We start from the raw sequence: 12,364 nt of genomic DNA on the forward strand, positions 1-12,364 counted from the left end.
CCTTGGTCATTTTGCTTGCAAGGTTATTATGATGTGTATTACCAAGAGGGCCCAGAGATACCTCTCCAACACACGGAGTGACAAATCCTAATCTCGATCCATGCCAACTCAACATACACCTTCGGAGATACCTGTAGAGCATCTTTATGATCACCCAGTTATGTTGTGACGTTTGATAGCACACACGGTATTCCTCTGGTATCCGGGAGTTGCATGATCTTATAGTCGAAGGAATATGTATTTGACAAGAAGATAGCAATAGCAATAAACTGAATGATCATATGCCAAGCTAACGGATGGGTCTTTTCCATCACAACATTCTCCTAATGATGTGATCCCTTTATCAAGTGACAACACATGTTTATGGTTAGGAAACCTTAACCATCTTTGATCAATGAGCTAGTCTAGTAGAGGCTTAGTAGGGACATAGTATTTGTTTATGAATTCACACATGTATTTAAGTTTCCGATCAATTCAATTCTAGCATGAATAATAAACTTTATCATGAATAAGGAAATATAAAATGACAACTTTATTATTGCCTCTAGTGCATATTTCCTTCAAGAATCTCCTTCAAGCTCTTGATCTCGCGAAGCTGGTGTTGAATCAAGTCAGCATTGTTTCGAACTTCAGCCATTATGCGCTTATTCTTAGGACACCGAGAACTTTTATGTGCATCACTTTCACTTGGATGAGAGATATCCCAATCAATGTTTTAAGGCGGTAAGGTGAGGCAAGGCGCTGGGGGGCACCTCACCGCCTAAGTGCCAGGGCATAAGGCAAGGTGGACGCCTTAGAGAGTTCTAAGTAGCAGAATATAGTAGAATTTGGCGAGCAACTAGAGTGGTTGGTGTTGTACTGATGATGATGAGAAGGAGCTACTTGATAGGAGGAGGATGAGGAGAGGAGGAGGACGAGGAGCTGCTGGAGAGGTGGAGGAGGAGCTGCTGGAGAAGAGGGGGAGGAGCTGCCGAAGAAGATCTGCTGCAGAGGAGGGATCAGATCTGCTGAAGATGAGCCACTTGAGAGAAGGAACGGGAGCAACGAGTGGACTGGGGGCTGTTTCTCCCCCTCTCTCCCCCTCTTATCTATTGGTGCCAACAACTTCCTCTGTTTCCCTCCAAAACCATGTTTCCTGCCTAAACTGCTCCCCTGCTTCCCTGGCAAGCTTAAGGCGTCCAATATGGACTAAGGCACCAACCAGGACGCCTAAGCAGATGCCTCAGACGCTCTAAAGGTTAAGGCGGACACCTTACGCCAGCACTTAAGGCAAGCTGGACGCCTTGAGCTCGCAGGGCGCCCTGACGCCTAAGCTTCGCCTAGGCGACACCTTAGAGATGCCTTAAAAACGATGATCCCAATTGGAAGGTATATGCATGCAGGAAGTATTCTCAACCCCATAATTATCAATTAAGTTCTGAAAGTTTTTTCCATGTAACCTGCCTAGGGGCCTCCTTAGAGCAGGCCCCTTTGGCACATCAGGATATGGTTGGCTTCTCATACTCCTCATGGCTTGACATGGATTAGGAGTGGTGGAGATGCCAACCAGGGTGCCTCGCTCCGAAGTGGGGGTTGCACCTCCATAGAATCTCTTGATCCTTCCTCCATCATGATCTCCCAAGTTAGCTCTCTTTCTAGCTCTATCTTCAGCAACCAAGCATGACCCTCCATGTTTCTGGAGGAGGAGGAAGACATGATGCGCGGGAACTCAAAATCATGTCAGAAAAATAGCCCGAAACAATGATAGAGGAGAAACTTGCGATACAGAGGTCAAAACAACATGAAGTATATATAATGAATTTTTATCTTGCAGGACAAGTATATGGGAGGAATATAGAGTCAGGAAGGTGCACGTGTTGGGAAACATAGTAATTTCAAAAAAAATCCTATGATCACACAAGATCTATCTAGGTGATGCATAACAATGGGGGAGAGTGTGTCCACGTACCCTCAAAGACCGAAAGCGGAAGTGTTATGTAACACGGTTGATTTAGTCGAACGTCTTTGCGATCCAACCGATCAACTACCGAACGCATGGCACCTCCGCGATCTGCACACGTTCAGCTCGGTGACGTCCCTTGAACTATAGATCCAGCTGAGGCTGAGCGGGAGTTCCGTCAGCACGACGGCATGGTGACGGTGATGATGAAGTTACCGGCGCAGGGCTTCGCCTAAGCACTAGGACGATATGATCGAGGTGTCGCTACAAAAAAAAGACACATCCGTGACATTTTGGGCCAAACCAAATTTTTTTTTCTATCATACTTATGACACTTCTATGACGATAATTGTGACAAAACCCGGTATCATCATAGATGTGCTGGGCTCCTACTTTTATGACAAAAAATTATGACAGAAAATGGGCTTTACGTCCTGGGCGGGCCGGAGACGCAGATGCATGACATTCTTTGGGCCATCCATGACAGAAAAAACCGTGGTAGATGCAAGGGCGAGGAAAATTTCGGGGAGTTCCCGGTTATGGTGGGTGGTCGGGGGCCGAGCGATGCGCGTTTCTATTGTACACGTACGTGCGTGTGTGCGAGGCGTTGGGCTCTAACTGAACCCGAGTGAGGCGTCGCCTAACTGAACCCGAGCGATTGCACTGCAGGCTACGCATTACTGAACCCGAGAGATCGAGCGATTCCTTCGCTACTGCTGCTAACTAAAACCGATTGATGCTGCCTCTGGATGAACAGTGAGTGTTGTAGGGGGGTTTGGATGAACAGTGAGCGTTGCGGGGGGGTGGATGAACAGTGAGTGGTGGGGTGGATGAACAAGACCCGCGGCAGTGCCTCTGGATGAATAGGACCCCGATCGATCGAGCCGGTTGGGGCTGGATGAACAGGACACCGTGGAGGGCTGGATGAACCGGACGACCCCGTGGAGGGCTGGATGAATAGTAGCCCGTGGAGGGCTGGATGAATAGTAGCCCGTGGAGGGGTGGATGAACAGTAGCCCGTGGAGGGGTGGTTAAACAGGAGCCCGTGGAGGGGTGGTTGAACAGTAGCCGGTGGAGTAGCGCGCGGTGGAGGCTGGATGAATAGGAGCTCGTGGATGAACAGTCGCAGGTGGAGGTTGGAGGAGGTTGACGGTGGATGAATAGTAGCCCGTGGAGGCTGGAGGAGGTCGATGGTGGAGATGAATAGCATCCCGTGGAGTCCTGTTTTGCTGTACGGCACACCCCTCCTGATGAACAGGACCCCCATTTCGACCGTAGCGCTCCAACACAAGTCCGCTTCGTCCGTTTTGCGGTACGCCACACCCCTCCCGATCAACAGGACCCCCGATTCGACCGTAGGAGGTTCGTTTCCTCCGTTTTGCGGTATGCCAGACCCCTCCCGATGAACATGATCCCGTTTCGAATGTGGCCGGTCGAACACAAGGCCATTTACTCCATTCTGCGGTACGCTAGGCCTCGTTTCCATCGCCTGTTCCGTCCAAGCCCTCCCGATGAACACGACGACGCATTCCGTTCCGACCCAGCCGGTTGGCTCCCCATGAACACGACGACGATGTTGTTTCTCCGTTCCGACCCAGCCATGTACACGAGCCCTGGCAGTACGTATGCGCGAGTAGGTGTTCGAGACCCCGCCCATATGTACGTACGTGGCCGTATTTTCTTTCTTGCACACTAGTCATTGTACGTACGTGTACATGCTACGTGCGCGCCTCTACTACGACACGTGCACGCCTCTACTAAGACACGTGCGCGCTGATGTCTACTACACAACCTTCTTCTTGTAGACGTTGTTGGGCCTCCAAGTGCAGAGGTTTGTAGGTCAGTACCAAATTTCCCTCAAGTGGATGACCTAAGGTTTATCAATCCGTAGGAGGCATAGGATGAAGATGGTCTCTCTCAAACAACCCTGCAACCAAATAACAAAAAGTCTCTTGTGTCCCCAACACAACCAATACAATGGTAAATTGTATAGGTGCACTAGTTCAGCGAAGAGATGGTGATACAAGTGCAATATGGATGGTAGATAAAGGTATTTGTAATCTGAAATTATAAAAACATCAAGGTAGCAAGCGATAAAAGTGAGCGTAAACGGTATTGCAATGGTAGGAAACAAGGCCTAAGGTTGATACTTTCACTAGTGCAAGTTCTCTCAACAATAATAACATAACTGGATCATATAACTATTCCTCAACATGCAACAAAGAGTCACTCCAAAGCCACTAATAGCGGAGAACAAATGAAGAGATTATGGTAGGGTACGAAACCACCTCAAAGTTATCCTTTCTGATCTATCTATTCAAGAGTCCGTAGTAAAATAACATGAAGCTATTCTATCCGTTTGATCTATCATAGAGTTCATACTAGAATAACACATTAAGACACAAATCAACCAAAACCCTAATGTCACCTAGATACTCCATTGTCACCTCAAGTATCCATGGGCATGATTATACGATATGCATCACACAATTTCAGATTCATCTATTCAACCAACACAAAGTACTTCATAGAGTGCCCCAAAGTTTCTACCGGAGAGTCAAGACGAAAACGTGTGCCAACCCCTATGCATAGATTCCCAAGGTCACGTAACCCGCAAGTTGATCACCAAAACATACATCAAGTTGATCACGTGAATATCCCATTGTCACCACAGATAAGCACGGCAAGACATACATCAAGTGTTCTCAAATCCTTAAAGACTCAATCCGATAAGATAACTTCAAAGGGAAAACTCAATCCATTACAAGAGAGTAGAGGGGGGAGAATCATCATAAGATCCAACTATAATAGCAAAGCTCGCGATACATCAATTGTGCCATAGAGAGAACACAAGAGAGAGAGAGAGAGAGAGATCAAACACATAGCTACTGGTACATACCCTCAGCCCTGAGGGCGAACTACTCCCTCCTCGTCACGGAGAGCGCCGGGATGATGAAGATGGCCACCTGTGAGGGATCCCCCCTCCGGCAGGGTGCCCTAATAGGGTCCCGATTGGTTTTTGGTGGCTACAGAGGCTTGCGGCGGCAGAACTCCCGATCTATCTTCGTCTTCTAAGGTTTTAGGGTATATGGACTTATAGGTGAAAGAAGTCGGTCGGGGGATGCTCGAGGGGCCCACGAGACAGGGGGCGCGCCCAGTAGGGGGGTGCGCCCCCTCCCTCGTGGCCACCTTGAAGCTCCGTTGACTTGAACTCCAAGTCTCCTGGATCATGTTTGTTCCAAAAATCACGCTCCCAAAGGTCTCATTCCGTTTGGACCCTGTTTGATATTCCTTTTCTTCGAAACACTGAAATAGGCAAGAAAACAGCAATATGGGCTAGGCCTCCAGTTAATAGGTTAGTCCCAAAAATAATATAAAAGTGTATAATAAAGCCCATAATCATTCAAAATAGATAATATAATAGCATGAATGCTTCATAAATTATAGATACGTTGGAGACGTATCAGCATCCCCAAGCTTAATTCCTGCTCATCCTCGAGTAGGTAAATGATAAAAGAAAGAATTTATGAAGTGTGAATCCTAGCAAGTGCACAAGTTTGATCAATGATAATTTCAATCACATTTTCTAGCATGTTTATATGTCATAATAGTAGCTCATCTCAAAAAACTTCTCACAATCAAGTAACAAGCTATTCACATGTTAGAGCATAGACCATAAACTTTCTTGAAAACTAGCAAACTTCATTATCAGTCATCAAACAATTGCAATTCATCTTATTTTCAGGAAGGGTCTATGTCAGAGCTTTGATTTAGCAAACTCCACATACCCAACTATCATATAGTCTTCTACAATTGCTAACACTCATGCAATAATTGTGGTTATGGAGTTTTAATCAGACACTAAGAAATATAGGGGCTTATAGTGTTCCCTCCCAACGTATTCACCTTTGGGTGATGTCAACAATAATAGTTCATGCTAACTTACATCCAATTGGATATATATAGTAGGATCTTTCCAACACGAGGTGCTTGCCAAAGGATAAAATGAAAAAAGGGAAAGGTGAAAATCACCTTGACTCTTGCATAAAGTAAAAGACATGAAGTAAAAGATAGGCCCTTCGCAGAGGGAAGCAGAGGTTGTCATGCGCTTTTATGATTGGATGCACAAAATCTTAATGCAAAAGGATGTCACTTTATATTGCCACTTGTATATGGACCTTTATTATGCAGTCCGTCGCTTTTATTGCTTCCATAACAAGATTGTATAAAGCTTATTTTCTTCACACTAATAGATCATACATATTTAGAGAGAAATTTTTATTGCATGCACCAATGAAAACTTACTTGAAGGATCTTACTCAATCCATAGGTAGGTATGGTGGACTCTCATGGCAAAAACTGGGTGTCGGTGTCAAAACCGGCGGATCTCGGGTAGGGGGTCCCGAATTGTGCGTCTAGGCGGATGGTAATAGGAGACAAGGGATACGATGTTTTTACCCAGGTGCGGGCCCTCTCGATGGAGGTAAAACCCTTTTCCTGCTTGATTAATATTGATGATATGTGTAGTACAAGAGTAGATCTACCACGAGATCAGAGAGGCTAAATCCTAGAAGCTAGCCTATGGTATGATTGTTGTTCGTCCTACGGACTAAAACCCTCTGGTTTATATAGACACCGGAGAGGGCTAGGGTTACACAGAGTCGGTTACAATGGGAGGAGATCTACATATCCGTATCGCCAAGCTTGCCTTCCACGCCAAGGAAAGTCCCATCCGGACACTGGACGAAGTCTTCAATCTTGTATCTTCATAGTCCAGGAGTCCGGCCAAAGGTTATAGTCCGGCCATCCGGACACCCCCTAATCCAGAACTCCCTCAGTAGCCCCTGAACCAGGCTTCAATGACGATGAGTCCGGCGCGCAAATTGTCTTCCGCATTGCAAGGCGGGTTCCTCCTCCGAATACTTCATAGAAGATTTTGAACACAAGGATAGTGTCCGGCTCTGCAAAATAAGTTCCACGTACCACCGTAGAGAGAATAATGTTTGTACAAATGTAATCTGCTGACGTATTTCGTAGCATGACATCATGCCACGGCCAAGCCTTTATTCGAATCATTTTACTGTCCCTCCTCAGCGCATTTAGCGAGGCGGTTTCCTTGGCACGTCTTGTCAAAGCAGAGATCGTGTCCCCTTATTCCGGGATTCTCATCAATACGGGCGTGGGTGTCGGCATTCTGGGAACGGGGGTCCCCAGACTTGCCTGCCTGCGGCCTGCGGCGTGGCTCAAGGGGCGGCCCAGCAGGGCCCATCTTCATCAACACGAGTTCAAGACCCTCGTGAGGGGACAAGCTTCGCGGGGCGGACGACACGAGGCTTCCTCAGGCACGGCCTCGTCAGGCTGGCTCGCGAGGAGGCGGAGAGATCAAGGCAGAGTACCTCGCGAGGTGCCCATGACGCGAGCCATGACGACCAAGGGCGCCAGCCCACGCAGTGTCCTTCTTTCCTCTTTGGTGCAAAGGGGGCAAGCGCAGGCGAGAGCATCAAGCAAAGGCATCCATTTTGCAACAAGACCAAGACCAGCAGAACAGCAGGATGGAAGTCATCATGGAGCCCACGCCGGCGTCACCACCAGAGCCTTTGGCAGGTGAGGACCAACTTTAGTCAGGATAAGTGTACTAGATGTTCCCCTTCAAAATGGCCAATTGTTGGCGCCCTTCCCGCTCAATATTTGGGAAGAGGCCCAGGGCCTTTACCTATAAGTAGGACTAGACACCCACAAGGTAGGGCAGGAAGAAATCAATCGGACCCTCACCTAGAAACCGGTAGAGAGAGCAACTGAACTCCCTGAGCAGTTCATTGCACCTGCCAAGAACAGACCCTCGCGAGGCTGTTCTTCCTTGTACTGTTCATCATCAGCCCAAGAGGCAATCCACCACACCACACACTGGAGTAGGGTATTACACCATAATGGTGGCCTGAACCAGTATAAACCATGCGTCTCTTGTGTTGTTCCTTTGATTACTTAGTTCATAGCGAGGCGGTGAGGAGCAGGTAGGCAGAGGACTATATCTCCGCGCGCACCCCAGTGTTCGAATCTAGAGGGTCTGCCGGAACCCGAAATCTGGCATTTGGCTCGCCAGGTAGGGGTGTGCCGGAGCTTCTCCTTCCGCCGACCCGCTCTCCGCCGACACCACGACTCGCCCTGCGATGAGCGGCGCGCCATCCGCTCCGGTCGTCGTGGCCCTCCTGGGCGGCTCGCAGGCGCCGCCCTCGGGCCGCCACGTCAAGCCATTCGTCCGCCAGGTCAGCGCCGCTTCCACGCGGCAGGGGGCTCCCTCAGGTCGGTCGGCGCCCAAGGCCGATCTGGCCTTCAGCTCAAAGGACCACCCCTCCAATTCAGCCTGCTCAGCCGCGCTCCCGATGCTGTGCACCCCCACCATCTGCCAGGTGGCCGTCACCAGGACTCTCATCGACGGCGGCTCGGGCCTCAGCGTGCTCTCGGTTGAAGCCTTCAGCCTCCTCCACATACCACCAGAGCGGCTCCGGCCCAGCCGGCCCTTCTTGGGCGTCGGGGGCGGGTCAGATCTGTCTCCCGGTAACCTCCGGCACCTACGACAACTTCCGCATGGAGCTAATCAATTTCGACATCGCCCCCATCGGCCTCCCGTACAACGCCATCCTAGGCTACCCGACGCTGGCCCGGTTCATGGCTGCGACTCACCCGGTGTACAACCTCATGAAAATGCCCGGGAGCAGTGGCGTCCTCACCGTGTGTGGAGACACCGGGGATGCGTTGCAAGTGCTCAAGATCACCTTCAAGACGGCGGCGTCGGCACAGCCCGCCGACTCAGACACCCCCGAGCCCAAGGGAGCTGCGCCGGCCAAGAAGAAGCAGTTGTTCACCCAAGACAAGGCAGAAACCAAGCATATGCTGGTTGACGAGGATGGATCCACTGACGCCACCTTCACCATAGGCGCCAATCTCGAGCCCGAGCAGGAGGAGGCCCTGGTCAAGTTCCTGCGCGCAAACAAGAAGGTATTCGCATGGGAGCCCGATCAGCTGGCGGGGATCCCAAGGGGTGTAATCGAGCACCACCTCAATGTGTGCCCCAATGTCCGACCCATGAAGCAGAAGGCAAGATGGCAGTCCACGGAAAAGCGGGCTTTCATCATCCAAGAGACCCGCAAGTTGGAAGCTGCAGGGGTCATTCGCGAGGTCTGATACCCGGATTGGTTGGCCAACCCAGTCGTCGTACCGAAGAAAGGAGGGAAGGAACGTATGTGTGTCGACTTCACCAATCTCAACAAAGCTTGCCCGCAAGATCCGTTCCCGCTCCCCCGCATCGATCAGATCATCGACTCCACTGCTGAGTGGGACCTGTTGTGCTTCTTGGATGCCTTCTCTGGGTATCACCAGATCAAGATGGCGGTGGAAGATGTGGAGAAAACTGCCTTTCTAACCCCGTGTGGGGTGTACTGCTACACGTGCATGTCGTTCGGGTTGCGCAATGCAGGAGCAACCTTCCAGCGGTTGATGCACATCGCCTTGGGGCCACAGCTCAGGAAAAACGTTGAGGCTTACGTCGATGATATTGTGGTGAAGTCTCGCGAGGCCAAGACCCTGATACAAGATCTGGAGGAAACCTTCGCGAGCCTCAACGCCGTGAGCCTGTGACTCAACCCAGAGAAGTGCGTGTTTGGGGTCCCCTCAGGCAAGCTCTTGGGCTTCCTCGTGTCCCACTGGGGCATTGAGGCTAACCCGGAGAAGGTCAAGGCGGTCGAGGACACGAGCCCTCCAAAGACCCTCAAAGAAATGCAGAAGCTCACTGGGCGTGTGATAGCACTGGGACGCTTCATCTCCAAGCTGGGAGAGCGAGCGCTGCCTTTCTTCCAGCTGATGAAGAAAAAGGGACCCTTTGAGTGGACTGAAGAGGTAGACAAGGCGTTCCAAGACCTCAAGAGATACCTAACCAGCCCACCGGTAATGGTGGCCCCGCGTCCTCAGGAGCCCCTGGTGCTTTACCTTGCAGCCACTCCCTACTCCGCCAGCACAGCCCTAGTGGCTGTTAGGGAGGAGCGTCGGAACAGAGCCATGGCATCCACCTGGGTCCGGGCGGAGCACGAACAAGAAAGACCGGCACAGACCACCGCTACAGCCGAGAAGGATCAGCCGCCGCTAGGGGACACGCTCGGGACAGCGGGAACCACTCCCCCTAGCGACCAGCCGCTGGGGGCTCCCCTGCCTCAGGAGGCGCCGCGGTCTCCGAAGGGTGCCATCGACACCAGCACTCCCAACCAAGTTGAACATCCTGTGTACTTCGTCAGCACAGTGTTGCGGGGCGCAAGGGCGCGATATCCCATTCCTCAGAAACTTCTCCTCGCACTATTGGTGGCCTCGCGCAAGCTGTGGCATTATTTTCAGGGTCACCCCATCAAGGTTGTCTCATCATACCCTTTGGAGAGGGTGCTCAGGAGCCCCAACTCAGCTGGAAGAGTCACTGAGTGGAACATTGAACGGCAAGCGTTTCAGCTCGAATTCAGCCCAACCAGAGTCATCAAGGGGGCCGCCTTGGCAGATTTCGTGGCAGAGTGGACAGAGGCGCTGGGCCTAAAGGCTTATGAGGACCAATCCCTCTCCCTGGGAAGTGAGGCGCCGGACGGTTGGGTCATGTACTTCGACAGGGCGTTCTCCAGGCATGGCGCGGGGGGTGGTGCGGTACTTATATCCCCTACCCAAGACAAGCTCTACTACACCGTGCAGCTCTGTTTCCAACACGGAGAAAAGGTCTCCAACAACATAGCAGAATATGAAGGCCTGATAGCGAGCCTGAAGGCCGCGGCCGCCCTCGGAGTAAAACGCCTTACCATCAAAGGTGATTCACAACTCCTCGTCAACTTCTCCAACAAAGTATACGAGCCAAGGGATGAGCACATGGAAGCCTACCTTGCGGAGGTCCGCGGGATGGAGAAGCAGTTCTGGGGGCTGGAGTTACAGCACGTGCCCCGTGGCACCAATCAGGAGGCCGACGACATCGCCAAATGAGCGTCCAGGCGACTGCCTCAGGAGCCTGGCATCTTCGAAGAGCGGCTCTTCAAGCCCTCAGCCACGCCATCACTGTCGAGCGTGGTGCAGCCTCGGGAGGAGCTCCCCCAGCCGCCAGCCTCGGGAGCCGCAGTCTACGGGCCGGCCTCAGGGGCGCGTCTGCTCTTGACAATGGAGCCTCAGGAGGGGTGCTGGGTCACGGAGCTCCGGAGCTATCTGACACAAGGGATCTTGCCAGAGGAGGAGGAAGCGGAGCGCGTGGCGCGGCAGGCCACAGCATACTGCATCAGGGACGGAGAGCTCTACCGCAGGCGACCGAATGATGTGTGCCTGCGCTACATCACCAGGGAGCAAGGGAAGGAACTGCTAGCGGATATACATGGAGGAGACTGTGGGCATCATTCGTCATCGCGGACCCTCGTTGGCAAGGCGTTCCGTAGTGGATTCTATTGGCCCACTACACTCAATGATGCTGTCGAACTGGTGAAGGCTTGCGGGGCCTGCCAGTTCCATGCCAAGCAGATCCATCAGCCGGCTGGAGGTCTGCAAACTATACCCCTCTCATGGCTATTCACAGTCTGGGGACTAGACATCCTGGGCCCATTTCCTCGGGCGCCAGGGGGCTATCGCTACCTCTACGTCGCCGTGGACAAATTCACCAAGTGGGCGGAAGTGGAAGCTGTCTGCACCATCCCCGCGGGGTCTGCGGTCAAGTTCATCAAGGGCATCATGAGCCGGTTCGGGGTACCCAACCGCATCATCACCGACAACGGTTCACAGTTCACCAGTAATCTCTTCAAAACATACTGTGCTAACCTTGGAACACAGATATGTTACGCTTCAGTGGTGCACCCCCGGAGCAACGGTCGGGCCGAGCGGGCCAACGCGGAGGTCCTGAGGGGCCTCAAAACTAGGACGTTCAAGAAGAAGTTGGAGGCTTGTGGCCGAGGCTGGCACGACGAGCTTCGGTCTGTGTTGTGGTCCATCCAAACGACCACAACCAAGCCAACTGGCGAGACCCCATTCTTCCTGGTCTATGGAGCTGAAGCGGTCCTCCCTCACGAGGTTAGATGTCGTTTCGCGCGGGTCCTGGCATTCGACGAGGCGCAGCAGGACTCCATGTGGGGGACGGACCTCGTACTGGGGGAGGAGCGTCACCGGGAGGCTGCGCTCCGGGCAGCAAGATACCAACAAGCGCTATGGCGATACCACTGCCGCAACATCCGCCCCAGGACACTCGAGGTAGGAGACCTCGTGCTCAGGCGAGTCCTCTCCAGGGAGGGACTGTATAAGCTCTCTCCCATGTGGGAGGGCCCGTTCAAGGTTGTTCATGTTTCCAGGCCCGGCTCCGCGCGCATGGAGACTCAGGAGGGGGTGCCCGTCCAGAATGCATGGAACATCCAGCACCTCCATAGATTTTAC

The sequence above is a fragment of the Triticum dicoccoides genome, chromosome 1B (genome assembly GCF_002162155.2).
Source record: "Triticum dicoccoides isolate Atlit2015 ecotype Zavitan chromosome 1B, WEW_v2.0, whole genome shotgun sequence".
Taxonomy (NCBI): Eukaryota; Viridiplantae; Streptophyta; class Magnoliopsida; order Poales; family Poaceae; genus Triticum; species Triticum dicoccoides.